Source organism: Neolamprologus brichardi, unplaced genomic scaffold, assembly GCF_056152115.1.
Source record: "Neolamprologus brichardi isolate AB-2024 unplaced genomic scaffold, ASM5615211v1 NODE_ptg000085l+_length_63463_cov_1, whole genome shotgun sequence".
Classification (NCBI taxonomy): domain Eukaryota; kingdom Metazoa; phylum Chordata; class Actinopteri; order Cichliformes; family Cichlidae; genus Neolamprologus; species Neolamprologus brichardi.
This window is the reverse complement of record NW_028270064.1, coordinates 7,501-22,892: the sequence shown is the minus strand read 5'-3', so window position 1 is coordinate 22,892 and position 15,392 is coordinate 7,501. Positions and strand designations below refer to the sequence as shown.

At 37.0% G+C, this 15,392-nt stretch overlaps 1 protein-coding gene and 1 pseudogene across 1 annotated transcript in view; both read left to right on the top strand.

Annotated features, from left to right (window-relative positions):
- LOC148095494 (uncharacterized) overlaps positions 1–15,392 on the top strand; it is a 40,698-nt gene that overhangs the window by 18,331 nt on the left and 6,975 nt on the right. The gene's annotated exons all lie outside the window — the stretch shown is intronic.
- Positions 4,857–7,105, top strand: LOC148095495 (uncharacterized; annotated as a pseudogene).

Below are 15,392 nucleotides of genomic sequence, written 5' to 3'. Positions count from 1 at the left end.
CAAGGTCCGACGGTCCCCACCAGTTGGCCTGCCCGTGATGTTGTGTTCTCACTCCCTCTCCCCTCTCTCTCTGTTTGTTTACGTCCGTCGGGGGCGCGCGCTCCTGGGAGCGAAATAAAACACTGTTGAACCATGTGTGAAATAAATGAATAAATGAAGAATGATGTTTACAAAATCAACCACCAGGATGGATTTAAAATCCCGTTCTCTCTGACCATTATTGACACTCCAGGCTTTGGAGATACAAGAGGCATAGAAAGAGACAGAGAGACCTCCAGTTCTAGAGGCGATCAATGCTGCAGGAGTCCCATGTCCTAAAACAAAAGACCGCCGGCTCACTTCAAATTCAATAATTCAGCACTTTTAGCAAACAACAGATCAGCCGAACGAGACAGTATGAGTGATGATGATGATGAAGGAGACTTTGATCAGATGTTTTGGAAAATGGGGACAAAAAGTATGAAGAAGTTTTTTGCTGCTCTGAATAAAATAGAAACCAAAAGCTTGACACTGACAAAGGAAGTCCTCAGAGAAAGAAAGCAGCTCGAGATTTCAGTTGAGAATCTGCAGGAGCAGGTGAAACTTGGGTTAGCCAAGCTTGAGGAGATAAAAGAGACGAGTGATAAACTTAACATATATGGAGCAGAGAGGAGGCGATACCTGGGAATGGAGAAGATGATTGCTGAAAAACTGGAGGCTGAATATGAAACGTTACAGGTTGAAGTGATGAAACTGATGGAGAAATCTTCTAAGTGTCTGAACAGACTCAAAGAGACATCACTGAAGACAAACCCTCTGTCCACTCCAGAGTACATCGACGTGCTTATTGAAGGAGAGAAATCTGAAGGCAAAGAAGGCTGAAAGAGACGAGTTGAGTCTCTGATGTCCATGAAGGAAAAAGCAGAGCTCATGGCTAAAATAGAGAAAGGAGAGAAACTCCTTCACTGAACATTCATGTGATCACAAAGAAGAACGAGGAAAAGATCAAGATCAGTTTGACCTCAGTCGATGAAGACAAACGACACATGTAAAAAAACTCTTATTTACTGTTTGCTTCCTGATAAGATCTCATTTTAAAATTGATTTATCTTTAACATAGAAGTGTGATTATTGGAGTGGACTTTACAATGTTCAACCTTTTACTTTTTCCTTTCAGCTTCTTTATATTCTTTACGTTTGATCTAATATTAAGTTTATTTTCTCAGTGACTCCTGATGTTGATGTTTATGGAGTTTTTAATGTGTTGATTTTTATGCTTTTATTTAAAAAGTGTAATTTTACTTTTTGTTTACTTTCCTGTAATTTTTCTGGATTTTTCTGTTGCTTCATAAAACACAGTAAATGTTTATCAGCTATCAAACGTAGTTTTACTAACTCACAGGTGTCATTTACACATTCACAGCTTCATTTTCATTTACTTCCTGTCCACTCGTTTTTAAATTTACACTCAGTAACTTAACACAGTGCTTGTAGTTCGGCCAGCAGCCCAGCAGAGGGCGCTCCCTTCCAGCAGAGTCCTCAGTAATGTCTGACAGTGAGGCAGCATGAAGAACTTCAGCCAACTGAAACCAGCTCGAATGTTTCCAGTAAAGCTGTGCTCCTTTAGTCTCTGTGCATTTACTACATTACACATTATTTTATTAGAATCATTGAATCTGGCAGTTCTGAGCTCTGTATTCTAGTGATGGGATTTCCGGCTCTTTTTAGAGAACCGGCTCTTTCAGCTCCGAACCGGCTCTTCAGGTTGTTTTGTTTCTTTAATTAATTTATTATTAACAATAATATAAAATTATGCACAAAAGGAATTACTAATGTAAAAAAAAAGTGGTTTTATTTATATATGTTTATATATAAATATATGCGGTGGCATGTACAAACTCCAAAACACATTTCTAGCGTTAACTGAACTTCCAAAACAGCTACCTAGATCACTTAAATTACACAATTGAAAGCATGTGTGTATTGTTTGTGTATACACAAGCACTCATATATATTCAAATAATAATAATTTTTTAAAAAAGTTCATTTACCTGTTACTACCACACACCAAATCCGGTTGTTGGTACTTGCTGCCTTCTGTAGCCACGAGGTAACAAAAGCTCAACACTGCCCCCTAGCATCCTGGAGCACTTCTGTTGTGTTTTTTACGTGTTTTGAATTTGTACGTGTTTTGGAGTTTGTACGTGCTTTGTCTCTAGGGGCCACCGTAAATATACTTTTATTTATTCACTCCACATAAAATGTAATAAATAAATAATATAATACAAAAACCAACTATTCACATTTCAACTTTTAACTATTTAAATTTTCAGCTTTGATAATTAGAATTTGATCAACTGGTCCTGAATCCAATTGACACCCTCTTCTCAACGAGAAGCCTGAGGTCGGGGGAGCCCGACTATCCTGGAGGGACATTCCCTGCCACATACATGATGGACAGGTGGAGGAACTGGAGGGTCATGTGCCTGGCGGGACGGTCGATTTAGGACAGGAGGAGTATCTACCTTTTCGGAACCATGATAACAGGGTTCTTGCTGATCTTAGCTGGCTTGGACTTGTGTGGTGGACCGAGTTGAAAACAGGAGGAGTCACAGAAATTATTTGAAAAATAGGGTTGCCATTTAACCCTCTCAAGGCAGGCGTTGCAGATTTGCAACAAGTAAAAACTAAAAACCTGATTACCCCACATACATATTTTATGAGGTTTTTTTACTCAGAAGTACCACTGCAGGTATTCTTTTGTGCATTAGCAACAAAATCTTAATTTGAGCCTGAGAGGGTTAAACCAAAAATTATATTTACAAAAGTAATAAATGTTGAGCTCATAAAATAGGTAAAAGAAACAAAACTCAACTCATGTAAAACCGCAACTTAACAAACCAACTGACTGCCCAAACAAACATAACTGACCTAAACATGAAATGACACACAAGGATTTATCTAATGGCTGATCAGACCACTATGACACATGAGGGGTAACTAAACAAAACACAACTGTAAACAAAAAACAATGCAGTACAGTCTGGTTTGATAATAAACTAAACACCAAAGAAGAAAATCAAAAACATTAAACCCTAAACTCAAATATTTAATTAAGGGCAACTACTTTGTTTTTACATTAAAGAAAACACACATTCCCCCCTTCAGCAGAAAGTGGTGGTGCAGTCCAATTATCCCTGTTGCATTTAATGCTTTCAAACCCTGGCCACCACATTTTGTTTGGCAACGACTTCAGAGTGTGGCCATGGGTTTGTCCATCACAACCACGTTTCTGATGATCACCATCATCCCATGAGGCAAGCATGGAGCTCCAGACCGAGAGCGACTGATGGTCGTTTGATATTTCTTCCATTTCTAAAGAATCACACAACACACACAACAGTTGTCACCTTCTCACCGAGGTTCCTGCTGATGTCTAGAAGAACGTTCCTGGCTTCTTCAGGTCTACGGTCTTATCTGACATCCTCTGACAGATTTATGGTCAGATTTATAGATGTGAAACTGTGAGTGTTAAAAAAACATTTCCTGAAGATGAAAGTTGAATTTCAATATGTTTTTTTTTCTCTTTGTGCACCAATCTGTTCAGTAATGTTTAATTAATGTGCTTGTTAATATTACTTGAATGTTGTCTGTCATGATCAGTAGCAGCAGCTGCAGTGTGTTGGTGCCACAAGGGGGCAGCAGAGTTTAAAGCCGCAGATATCAGACCGTTTGGGGTTGGAGTTGTTTCCTCTCAGAGACCAAGAGGCAGACGACAGAACAACTTCAGAGGATCGACGACCTCTGCTGTGAGTACACTGTGTGTCATCATAATGAATGCTAAATGATCCAGGTTGATCAGTTAAAGAGGCATTTCAGTCAGACAGACTGTCTGTCTTCATTCAGGGAGGGAAACACTTTCCCTCCCTGAATGAAGACAGACAGTCTATTTAATCCCAAATGTGGGATGACTGTGTCACTAATGTGTGAGTGTCGATGATAGTCTGTGGAAAACAAAAAGCAAAAAGAAACCAAAACAAACAAACTCCCACCTACTGGGGAGGAGAGAGAGAGAAGGTTACAGGGTGTGGTCCAACAGTCAGATTTCCTCAGGAAAGACGATAGCTGAGTGGTCAGAGCGCGCTTTGAATAGTCCAAAAATGACCTCTTACCTCCTTCTCCTTAACATTTTTTCTTCATCACAGTGGGAAACATTGCAAGGTCAAGGAAAGGTATTAAGGAGGATTTTTAAGGACTTAAAAACAAGAAGAAACTACACTCTTAGAAACGATGTGTTAAAAAATGACACAAAAAATGTGTTGTTACACTATTAACACATTTTGTGTGAATTTTAACATAACATGTGTAAGAAAATGTGTAAACATTGAAAAAATGTGTAAAACGCTTAACACACTTGATGTGTTGCACAGTTTAACACATTTTGTGTGTTATTTTCAGAATCTTACAACAGGACCTAAAATTAGCAGCTCAGTAATTTGATGCTAGCCCTGTGTTTAGTGAAATAAATTGTAGATTAACAATGTATTATAACTATATTAACTGAATAAATAAAATGTTTAGTTATTGTTTGTTTTCCATAATCCTTTCCTCATTACTTTCAACAAATAAAACATTTTATAATGTAATGTGGACCAAGTTGTGTATGGTGTACTAAAATTCTGAAAGAGGATTAATTTTTTATTTCTCAATATGTGTGGCATACCAATTAATGGCCATGGCTATACTATAAGCATAAGTATCCACAAAGAACAGGCTTAATTTTGACCGTAACATGTGAATACAATTGAAGCAAAAGTAGGAAATTAAATGAGTAAGAATACACATGCTGAAAATTGAAACAAAATCTGCCCAGCAACATGACATACCAGCGGCGGGAAGGGGGCGCTATCTTTCGCGCCACTGAGACAAAGGAGGCAAAGATGGACGTTACGTCGCCTAGTATGTTGTCAGACCTTACAGTAAGTATCATTTACCAGTTTATCTTAATGTACTGAAAATATGCCGGGTTTCTGGAAGAATGTGAATTTATATAAAATATAGGAGTTATGTAGGAGTTTTGAGTTTAAGTTAATTACTGCTTAACTATACCTAGCTAACCTTAATGTAACAGTCTTGCTAACATATCCTACTCTTAATTTTATTATTAGTTCTTGGCTTTCGTGCCATACTTCATTAGAGTTAATGTGTTTTGGTAGTATTTTTATGTATTACTTTATTCATGTATTTATCTATTTACTTTATTTATGTATTAGAGTATTCAGAAATTGCTCTTAGAACCAGTGTGGTAGTTGGCTAGCGGCTCCGACAGACATTATGTTGTCTATGAGCAACGCCAGCAGTGTTGTGTAAAATGACAATATTGTCGTTAGCTCTGAATAGAGCAAATGTAGTTATCACCGCGACCATTCGTTTACTAGCACAGAATAGGAATAAAGACTGAGTAACTTTAACATGAAATATACCTCATATTGACAGAGATAATTATTTTTTCAAGCAGTTAAAGCAGTTTTTGCATTTAGTATGATTAACTAAAGTAGTATGATTAACTAAAGTATGTGCACATTCTTTTTTAAGGCTTATTGCTGGAAACATGCTCTGATATAGTTTCTTTTTTATGCAGAACTTCTGAGGAAGTAATAGTCAGTGTTAATAAAAAAACAAACAACAGCAACTTGACCATGCAAACTATCTTACTTATTTAGTCATGTGTTTCATTTTTTCAGCACACATATGACAACTTAGAATCTGTCAAAGTCCTTGTAACCACTTTTATAGATGAGAAAGAAATTTGTAAAAAAAAAAATTCTTATTGTCAGCAGTGCCACAGACATCATAGGTCAAAGCCAAGCTCAGCACATGGGCTGTGTGCTTGATAGGTTGCTAAAGTATAACACTGATTTCATGGAATATATTGATGTTGACAGTGAGGTAGACGTTAAGGACTTTGATAGATTCCATATCGTCCTGTCAGCCGGAGGGCCACCGATGGAAACCTCTCTTGGGGAGATTAGACAAAGTCAGGTACACTTTGCATTTCTCCAGTTTCCTAAGTCATGAAATGTGTTTTAACAGTTATTAACTATTAGTCAGGATCAGATTTATTCACCAAGTAGCAACTAGAAGATAAAATCAATTTATTTATTATTCAGAATTTCTTTTAGTCATTGCGTTATAATCACGGTAATTAAGGTAATTCTGCTGCAGCTTTTTGAGTAAACTCGTGCTTCTATGCTCTGTGGAAATTTGCTGTCATAACTTTGAAGATTATTGCAGAGAGGTAAAGTGTCTGGTGTTGCCTTTACACAGTCTACCATTACCACAGAAGAACAAAGTCAACCCCTGAAGTCACTCAGAAAAGCCCCACAGATTCATAAGGAGTATGAAACCTGTTGGTGCCATCGAGGAAGCTCCTTGTGAAGACTTACATTGGGGATTTGGTGGAGAGGTGTGGTTAGTAAGTATAGCACTTTACTGTACTTTGTTAAAATTTTGTAATGAATGTTTTCCTTTAAAAATGCTGAAGTAAATACAGAAGTAAAAAAGTTTACCTTTGTTTTCCAGTTACCCTCTTAGTGCAGAGAAGCTAACTGTAGCAAAAAGCATCATCACCACTTTTCCATCCCTGAGTGGCAGGAGAGGGGGAAGGATTTGTAAGTAAATTTAGCATTTTAATAATGTAAATTCCACTACATACTGTAAACTGCACTTGTTCCCACTTACTGTGTATCGTTTAACCTTTACCTAATTATTTATTAGAGCTTTTTTTCTCAGTTAAAATTGCTCAGCTGTTACCCATATACCTCTGTCCTTTCTTCCTCAGGAGCATTATTATGATCCAGTCTCTCATTGTGGATTCTTAGAGACTAAACTGCGCAACCTTAGACGGAATCTCGACCAGGGGCAGAGACGTTATAAGAAGCGAAAAGTAACAGATGACTGTGGTGAAGACAAGAAGCTCAGGCGAGAGGATGGGAATACCAGCAGCACAGATGAGTGGGTCACCCAAGTTATTGCGGCCCTCAGCTGAGAACCTTCCAATTATCATGTCAGGCATGGAGGAAACATACACCAGTCTCAGAGCCTGGAATATTCGGAGAGTACCCACGGTTGTTGGACATGCCAAGTCTGGTAAGTTGCTTGGTTTCCTGGTAATGGTTTATGTACTCCTTCTCCACTCAGTTGTGTTTTGCATACAAAGTATGTAACAGGAGTCGATACATTTGGAGGTATGTTTATGAGCTCCTAGTGAATATTTTGAAAGTTTTATAACTTCAGAGTTTGATCATTACTCACTGGGCACTGATTACAATGAGCATCACTTTTCACATGGTCCAAAATCTTAGTCGTACCACCAAATGACTATCTAATAGTAGGGACATCAAATGACAATGCAGAAAGTGCTGCTCGTGGAAGTGAAAACCCTACAAAATATCACCTAAATCTGTATGAAACTCTGCTTTCAGCAGCACAATTTTCAGCAAAAAAGCTCTACAGGACAAACCGCAGACAGACAAAATAAGAAATTGTCTGCTAGAAAGTTGAACATCAGCTAAAAAGTCCTAATTTTTTCTCAGGGTCTGATGGGACCAAATCATAGCTAAAATTAAGGAATAATGGTCTTGTATTCAAATACCACTCCAAGTAAATTGTTATGTTTCACTGTGTAGGTAAGCTTGATGTGGAATGGGTAACAGAAATGTGATACTGTAAAGTTTGATTTTAGCCATACAGCTACCAAATGGACAGAATGTACTTTTGATTTAATCTGTTTAATGCTTCATTTTAAACGTAAACACCTTTTTTCTTTCCATAAGCTGGACTTGGAGTTTGGCAATCTTACAGGAGGAAAGGTGGACCTATTTTTGCAAAAATGGGAAGCCAGTGTCATTCCGAAGCTCAAATCATATTTTATATATATATATATATATATATATATATATATATATATATATTCATATATATATATATATATATATATATGTATATATATATATATGTATATATATATATATATATATATATATATATATATGTATATATGTATATATGTATATATATATATATATATATGTATATATGTATATATGTATATATGTATATATATATATATATATATATATATATATATATATATATATATATATATATATGTATATATATATATATATATATATATATATGTGTATATATATATATATATATATATATATATATATATATATATATGTGTATATATATATATATGTATATATGTATATATATATATATATATATATATATATATATATGAATATATATATATATATGAATATATATATATATATATATATATATATATATTCATATATATATATATATATATATTCATATATATATATATATATATATTCATATATATATATATATATATATATATATATATTCATATATATATATATATATATATATATATATATTCATATATATATATATATATATATATATATATATATATATATGTATGTATATATATATATATATATATGTATGTATATATATATATATATATATATATATGAATATATATATATATATATGAATATATATATATATATATATATGAATATATATATGAATATATATATTCATATATTCATATATATATGAATATATATGAATATATATATATTCATATATATATATATATTCATATATGAATATATATATATATATATATATATATATATATTCATATATGAATATATATATATATATATATATGAATGATTGCCCTTTTTTCATTTTTTTGACATTTTAATGATCTAGAAAGATAGAAAGCTAGTCAGATATGAATTTTGTTTGATTTTGTCAAGTAAAAATTGTGATATAGCTTTGGCTAAAATTGAATTTAAAACATTTTATTTGAAAAGATTCTGACAGCTGTTGTTCATTTAGTTTGTAATGATTTATAATATGCCAGATAAAAAATGGAATTCAATAAATGTATAATATATACCCATCTTTTTTCTCCTTTTTTTTAAAAAAAATTGAAATGTACACATTTTAACACATCTTTGTGTCAAAATAACACATCCTTGTGTTTACATTTTTTTTAACACAGAAAATGTGTTAAAGGAGCAGACACATTAATTGTGTTAAAACTGACACATCATGTGTTGTCCCTAATCTGATGCAGCACATGTGTTAAAATTTAACTCATGATGTGTCAATTTTAACGAATCCATTCTAAGAGTGTACAGTGACAGAAGATGGACTACAAAATGTGCATCTCACTCTGTGTTCTTCAATTTATATGTTATTACCACTCACAACTATATAAAAAAAAAATCATGGTAGCAAACATAGTTATAGTTGAGTAATATAACACTGAGATTTATGTAATTGTATAATAAGGGCCCAAAAACTGCAGGTAATAATATGGAAATGCAGCCCGGTAGTAAGGTGGTAATAGTTCGGCAACAAGGCAGAAACAAGGTTTATCAGAAAAACTTAGGAGCGTCTTCTCCAAACATGATATACCAGTGTACCCAGCAACACACTCAGACAGAAACTGTTCATCCCAAAGACAAAACTCCTAAACACAAACTTAACAACGTGGTGTATGCTGTACAGCAGCGGTCCCCGGGCCCCGGACCGGTACCGGGCCGCGAGAGTTGAGGCTCATACCGCACAGAAAAAATAAATAACTTACATTAATTTCATTTTATTTATTATCTGACTCTGAACAGTGTTTTATTTTGAAAAAGACTGAATTCTCTCATTTACGTCCGTCTATGACTGACTCTTGATGCATGTCAAGATACATTAGTAGCTAATATTAAACCTACAAGCTAGCAAAATGAGTAAAAAACAGATGTCTTTGGAGGGTTTCTTTGCAAAGGGAAAAAGGCCCAGTGAGAAGACAGAAGAAGAGTGTGTGACAACCACTAAGAAAAAGAAAGCTGCATTTAACAGACAATACTAAAATACCTACTTGAAATATGGATTTATCGCGACAGGTGATTCCCACACACCAAGCCCGCTCTGCATAATATGCGGCGACAGGCTCTCCAATAAGGCAATGAAGCCTTCAAAACTGCTTCGTCACTTGGAGACCAAGCACCCAACATTAAAAAAACAAGCCTTTGGAGTATTTTGAAAGAAAAAAGCGGGAACAACAGGGACAGAAGCAATTACTGAGGGCCTCCACAACAACAAATACAGGTGCACTGAGAGCATCATACTTGGTGGCTAACCGTATTGCTAAGGCTAAAAAGTCATTCACTATTGGTGAAGAATTGATCCTTCCTGCCACTAAAGACATTTGCTGTGAACTTTTTGGGGAGGTGGCGGCTGAAAGGATAGCACAGGTGCCTCTGTCGGCTAGCACTGTTACTCGTCGCATTGATGAAATAGCACATTGAGACAGAGTTGTTGGAGAAAATTAATACATCACCATGGTACGCTTTGCAGGTTGATGAGTCTACAGATGTGGACAATAAGGCAATACTACTTGTTTATGTGCGATACCTTTATCAGGAGGATGCTGCTAATAAAGTTACACAATTACACAGTGAATTCGCGTGTAATATTATATTTACAAAATACCACAGTTTTTGTCTTGGTCATATCATTTTATTTTGTTGTATTTATCCGTGACACCTGCCGGTCCGTGAAAATATTGTCTGACATTAAACCGGTCCGTGACGCAAAAAAGGTTGGGGACCGATGCTGTACAGTGCAGCGAGGAATGCCCAGACCTCTACATTGGAGAGACCAAACAGCCACTTCACAAGCGCATGGCACAACACAGAAGAGCCACCTCCACAGGACAAGACTCAGCAGTCCATCTGCATCTAAAGGTCAAAGGTCACTCTTTCGAGGATGCCAATGTTCACATTTTGGACAGAGAGGACAGATGGTTTGAAAGAGGAGTGAAAGAAGCCATCTATGTCCACTGTGAGCGACCATCTTTGAACAGAGGCGGTGGTTTACGACACCAACTGTCTGCCATCTATAATCCAGTTTTGAGATCCTTCCCAGACGCCTTAACGCCCACTCACATCCTGGGCCATCTGACCTCAGGAAATCACATGATAAGGTGGAGCCAGGTTTCACAATGAACTCACCCGAAACCCTGTCTGATTGGGACCCACACCCAGTTTCACACCTTGGCTCATGTGATTAGGTAGAGGATCATCAGGGGGTCCTTTGTCCCTCTTTGGGGGGAAACTCCCACTGGGTTTAAATCTGGGACTCCCCACCATTTGACCCTAGAACTGAAGAAGCTTCTCAGGTTAGAGATGAAACGTCTTCAAGCAACTTAAAGAAGTCCAGACGCTTTTCTTTCCAAGCTCCTTAGGTTACAAACAACAGTACACATGGGCACCACCTGTAACCTGACAGTGTTACTTTGAAATAATTTTTAATAATTACGTCAAAGGCTGAGAGAATCCGAAAGCTAAAAGGTGGAAATCTTATAAGAATTTATTTTCTAAAGCAGCTAAAACTCAGTAAGAACTAAAATATGTTTAAGAATTAATTCAACAATTTTTTATAACACACATAACGTTTAATCAACAGTCCTTAAATACAAACACAGCAACATGAATTCAATTCAATTCAATTTTATTTATATAGCGCCAAATCACAACAAAAGTCTCCTCAAGGCGCTTCATAGATACAGAGAAAAGCCCAACAATCATAGTGACCTCCAATTGGCGTAACCGGGTGTCATTACTGCCGACGTGAATTATGATTTTATTGAATTTACGTTTACCCTTAGCCAGCAGTTTTAAATTTCCTTCAATGTCGCCTGCTCTGGCCCCTGGAAGACAACTGACTATGGTTGCCGGTGTCTCTAGCTTCACATGTCTGAGAACAGAATCACCAATTACCAGAGTTTGACCCCCAGCGGGTGTGTCACCGAGTGGGGAAAAACGGTTAGACACATGAACGGGTTGGTGGTGTACCTGGGCTTCTGTTTAGGACTACGCTTCCTCCTCACCGTTACCCAGCCGTCTTTCCCCAGCTGCTTGGGGTTTGCCGGGGAACAGCTAGCGGGGCCTACGCTATCTTCGGCTGCACCAGCTACAGGGGCCTGGCTAGCTAAGGGTGAGAGCAGGGTGCAAAGCCGAGTCTCCAGTTCAGTAATCCTGGCCTCCAGAGCTGCAAATATGCTACATTTGTTACAGATATCATTACTGCTAAAGGAGGCCGAGGAGTAACTAAACATCTGACACAATGAGCAAGAAGCATGAATAACTTTGATGTTTTTTTCTCACAGATTCCTGTGTGTCCATAGTGGTTAGTGTTGTTCTCTAACATGTGGAAGGTCCTACTGTTTTTGGTTTTGTATATAAATTTATTTACTTATAATTAATTATACAATTAATTTAGTTTAATTAATCAATAAAGAGTTTTAATGCCTGAACCTGCAGCTGTTTGCTTTCCAGTGGATCCACAGCTGTGCAGGATCACCATCTACTGATGTAATAAGGTTTTACCTTAGTATGTAAATGTAATTCAATTCAATTCAATTCAATTTTATTTATATAGCGCCAAATCACAACAAATGTCGCCTCAAGGCGCTTCATAGATACAGAGAAAAGCCCAACAATCATATGACCCCCTATGAGCAGCACTTTGGCGACAGTGGGAAGGAAAAACTTCCTTTTAACAGGAAGAAACCTCCAGCAGAACCAGGCTCAGGGAGGGGCGGGGCCATCTGCTGCGACCGGTTGGGGTGAGAGAAGGAAGACAGGATAAAAGACATGCTGTGGAAGAGAGACAGAGGTTAATAACAGATATGATTCAATACAGAGAGGTCTATTAACACATAGTGAGTGATAAAGGTGACTGGAAAGGAAAAACTCAATGCATCATGGGAATCCCCCGGCAGCCTACATCTATTGCAGCATAACTAAGGGAGGATTCAGGGTCACCTGGTCCAGCCCTAACTATATGCTTTAGCAAAAAGGAAAGTTTTAAGCCTAATCTTAAAAGTAGAGATAGTGTCTGTCTCCCGAATCCAAACTGGAAGCTGGTTCCACAGAAGAGGGGCCTGAAAACTGAAGGCTCTCCCTCCCATTCTACTTTTAAATACTCTAGCAACAACAAGTAGGCCTGCAGAGCGAGAGCGAAGTGCTCTAATAGGGAAATATGGTACTACAAGGTCATTAAGATAAGATGGGGCCTGATTATTTAAGACCTTGTATGTGAGGAGCAGGATTTTGAATTCAATTCTGAATTTAACAGGAAGCCAATGAAGGGAAGCCAAAACAGGAGAAATATGCTCTCTCTTTCTAGTCCCTGTCAGTACTCTTGCTGCAGCATTTTGGATTAACTGAAGGCTTTTCAGTGAGTTTTTTGGACATCCTGATAATAATGAATTGCAGTAGTCCAGCCTGGAAGTAATAAATGCATGAACTAGTTTTTCAGCGTCACTCTGAGACAGGATATTTCTAATTTTAGAGATGTTGCGCAAATGGAAGAACGCAGTCTTACATATTTGTTTAATATGTGCGTTGAAGGACATATCCTGGTCAAAAATGACTCCAAGGTTCCTCACAGTGTTAATGGAGGCCAAGGTAATGCCATCCAGAGTAAGAATCTGGTTAGATACCATATTTCTAAGCTTTTCAGCGCCGAGTACAATGACCTCAGTTTTATCTGAGTTAAGAAGCAGAAAGTTAGTGGCCATCCAAGTCTTTATGTCTTTAAGACATTCCTGCAGTTTAACTAATTGGAGTGTGTTATCTGGCTTCATGGACAGATAGAGCTAGGTGTCATCTGCATAGCAGTGAAAGTGTATGCTATGTCTTCTAATGATGCTGCCTAGGGGAAGCATGTATAATGTAAACAGAATTGGTCCTAGCACTGAACCCTGTGGAACTCCATAATTAACCTCAGTGTGTGAAGAGGACTCTCCATTTACATGCACAAATTGGAGTCTATTAGATAGATATGATACAAACCACTGCAGTGCAATACCTGTAATACCTACAGCATGTTCTAATCGCTCTAATAGGATATTATGGTCAACAGTATCGAATGCTGCACTAAGGTCAAGAAGGACAAGCACAGAGATGAGTCCACTGTCAGAGGCCATAAGAAGATCATTTGTAACCTTCACTAAAGCTGTTTCTGTGCTGTGATGAACTCTGAAACCTGACTGAAACTCTTCAAATAAACCATTCCTCTGCAGATGATCAGTTAGCTGTTTGACAACTACTCTTTCAAGGATTTTTGATATGAAAGGAAGGTTGGAGATTGGCCTATAATTAGCTAAGACTGCTGGGTCTAGAGATGGCTTTTTGAGTAAAGGTTTAACTGCAGCCACCTTGAAGGCCTGTGGTACATAGCCGATTATTAGAGATAGGTTGATCATATATAAGATCGAAGAATTAATCAATGGCAGGACTTCTTTGAGCAGTTTTGTAGGAATGGGGTCTAAAAGACACGTTGATGGTTTGGAGGAAGTAATTATTGAAGTTAACTCAGAAAGATCGATTGGAGAAAAAGAGTCTAACTTAACATCAATGGAACTAAGAGTAGCTTTAGATAATATTACATCTGTGGGATGATTATTGGTAATTTTTTCTCTAATGATAAAAATTTTATTTGTGAAGAAGTTCATGAAGTCATCACTAGTTAACGTTAAAGGGATGGTTAGCTCAAAAGAGCTCTGACTTTTTGTCAGCCTGGCTACAGTGCTGAAGAGAAACCTGGGGTTGTTCTTATTTTCTTCAATCAGTGAGTAGTAAGCTGTTCTGGCTTTGCGGAGGGCTTTCTTATAAAGCAACAAACTATTTCTCCAGGCTAAATGATGATCCTCTAAATTTGTGACACGCCATTTCCTCTCCAGATTACGAGTCATCTGCTTTAGGGTACGTGTTTGAGAATTATACCACGGGGTCAGGTACTTCTGATTAGAGACCTTAGTTTTCACTGGAGCTACAGTATCCAGAGTCGTACGTAGTGAGGAGGTGAAATTATTAACAAGATAATCGACCTCTGTTGGGGTAGCGTTCAGATAGCTGCTCTGCTCTGTGTTGGTACAGGGCATTGACGATGATAACAGTGGCTGGATTATATTCTTAAACTTAGTTACAGCGCTTTCAGAAAGACATCTACTTTGATAAAGTCCACTCTCCACTGCTGCGTAATCAATTATTGTAAATGTAAATGTTATCAAGAAATGATCAGACAGGAGAGGGTTTTCAGGAAACACTGTTAAATGTTCAGTTTCTATGCCATATGTTAAAACAAGATCTAGAGTGTGATTAAAGTGGTGGGTGGGTTCTTTTACAGTTTGAGAGAAACCAATTGAGTCTAACAACAGATTAAATGCCATGTTGAGGCTGTCATTTTTAGCATCAACATGGATGTTAAAATCACCCACAATAATTATT